Below are 2,500 nucleotides of genomic sequence, written 5' to 3' on the forward strand. Positions count from 1 at the left end.
ATCAGTGAAGGGGAAAAATAACATCACTGTTGAAAGTACTTTATACCGCACACAGAATAACAAAAACAACATTAAATTCCTATTAACCTTGGCAAAGAGGGAAGTGAATCAATATGCACTGAAGCATAATTCTTAGGAAAACGTACACTAACGAAAGCTAAAAATACGGTTATGACGTTTTACTGACGCAAATTAGAGGAACATTTAATGTCCCATGCTTCCTGTTCTCATTATAGTATTGAGCTCCTGATTTCGTGCTTAGCATCCTCACCAAGTGATGAGCAATAATATTTGTTCTAATTTTCCGCATTTTACATTTGGAATAAATAGTTGTCGTTAGTACTTCACACTGAGCCCGGCAGAATGTACTTGAGGAAATCCTTATTTAAAAAAGAAAAAATCTCGTCAATTTTACGTTTGATGTTTCAATTTCCTGTAATGAAAAACGTCATCGATTTCTAGACGTAGTTGGAGAAAAAGCAAATTAAAGTTTCCTCAGAATCTCAATTTGATTCTTTGGGTGATTCAGTTTCACTTCTCACTTAAACGACAGAACAGAGCAGAACAGAGAAACCGGGTAATGATTGAATAATAAAGATTTCGAACACTGAATATGTTGTCGGTCAAAACCGGTCTCAAATTAAATCCGTTTTAATCTATAGGTTAAACTGGTGATCCTCATTTTACAAAGGTTGAATATGCACTCTACCTATCAGCCATCAACTCACCGAAAAGAACTGAAAACAAATATAACTTCCCTCAAGCTTTGTCTTACGCATCTCAACACATCTTCTTAATCATTTTGTATTATCTTACCGGTTTTTTCCGTACATACACTTATCCATTCAATCTCAACATTAAAACATAGTTAGCAACAACTGTACTATGCACTTACCAGTAGTACTCGAACTCGAACATGAACCACTAGACATGCTCAACCCAACACAGTTCTTTTCATAACTTATTTTTGTATAATAAGTCAATTGATATCCATGTATAATGAACAAAACTAATCCTAACCTGAACCTAAATTTTCTCTAGGCTTAATGTAGGTTCCAAAAACGTTCCTTCAATTCATCTGAGTGCATATCTTCAACCTTTGTGGAATGAGATCACCAATTTAACCTAGGTAAAAATGGACTCAACCCGCGGGAACGGATTTTACCGGTATCATACAGGCCTACGGCTATTATGAACTGGAATTTTTCTTATGCAGCAAGCCATTCACCTATTTTTTACAGTTTATAAAAGAAAATTCAAAGGAAGGCAAAAAATGAAAAATTGCAAAAAACCAAAAAAAAACCAAAAAACAAAACAAAAGAGTTTTGGACTAAGAGCAGCTAAGTTCGCGAATAACAATTTACTATGATTGTTAGAGAATGCATTTGAATCACCTGATTTTAGTTTCTTGTCGTTCGAATTATTCTGGCGTTGGATTGCGAGAAAAAAATCCTTCCGTGTGACCATCCAAAGAACTCATCAAGTAGATATCATTTGTACGATCAAGCACTGCGACCAACCTAATTCGTATTCTAAACAACAAAGAACTAATTGGTGGGTTACAATTTGATCCGCGTCAAAGAACGGTTCTTAGCTTCGCTGCCATTCTGGAGGAACGCCTCACGATGTCAGTTAATTGCGATTTTTTTTTTACCCATATTAACTACCCGACTAAATGTGCTCCTTTTACAAGGTGAAGTAGTCAAAGTTCCCAAATCAGGTTGTAGAAATTACTCCTACCTGTAAGACAGATAAAAATCCCTAGACAAATAACCGTGATGAGGCTTGCTTCCATGTTCACCTTTGTCTAATGCTCGTTGTCGCATTTGAACATTGGAAAGCGGTATTTATAGGCAAAATTTGTTTGCGTGGTCGAACAAAATGGGTCTTGCAAATTTCTTTAATGAAAGCCAAAACACTCGGGAAGGAAATAGACGCAACTTCCTAATCAATGTGGAGCCATTTCTGCTAAGGAGGGCTGAGTAGAGTATATTATACAACGTACAGCACTTGGCGTCTTGCTTGAGGCAGGTAAAGACATACCTCCTTTGCAAATACTTTAGTTGTAGAGATCAAGTTTGCATTTGTTAATGGTAGCTTACAGGAAACGAAACAGGAGTAACAAAGGGAATAACACACTCTTTCATTTGAAATTTGCTTTATAGTGCTTTTTGGGTGTCATTTATACCAAGTCATCATTTTTTTTCCATCGACGGCAATAAAAGGGAAAATGACATCACAAAATGATCACGTGCAAGCTTTGTCCAGAGAAATCAGATGTGGTTTGCAAAGTTATTTTCCCATTAACTACCGCCTTTTAGGTAAATATAGGAAATAAAAACTTTCCACATCAGGGAATCAAAGTCACCATTGGAAGAAGCTTTTAATGACGTTTAATGGAGATATAATTACCTTCGACACAAATTATGGTCTTCCTATCACGTTTGCGTGAAAACTGATATTTTCAAACGCTTAAGGCAACTCTCTCACAAGTCTTGCG

General features: G+C 36.2%; 1 long non-coding RNA gene across 1 annotated transcript in view; it reads right to left on the reverse strand.

Moving 5' to 3' along the window:
- Positions 1–1,865, reverse strand: part of LOC137984877 (uncharacterized) — an 8,348-nt gene extending 6,483 nt beyond the window's left edge. The window contains exon 1 of the long non-coding RNA XR_011119192.1: positions 1,741–1,865. This is a non-coding gene — a long non-coding RNA (uncharacterized lncRNA). The remainder of the gene's footprint in view (positions 1–1,740) is intronic.
- Positions 1,866–2,500: the final 635 nt, after the last annotated feature.

The sequence above is a fragment of the Montipora foliosa genome, chromosome 14 (assembly GCF_036669935.1).
Source record: "Montipora foliosa isolate CH-2021 chromosome 14, ASM3666993v2, whole genome shotgun sequence".
NCBI classification, from domain to species: Eukaryota; Metazoa; Cnidaria; class Anthozoa; order Scleractinia; family Acroporidae; genus Montipora; species Montipora foliosa.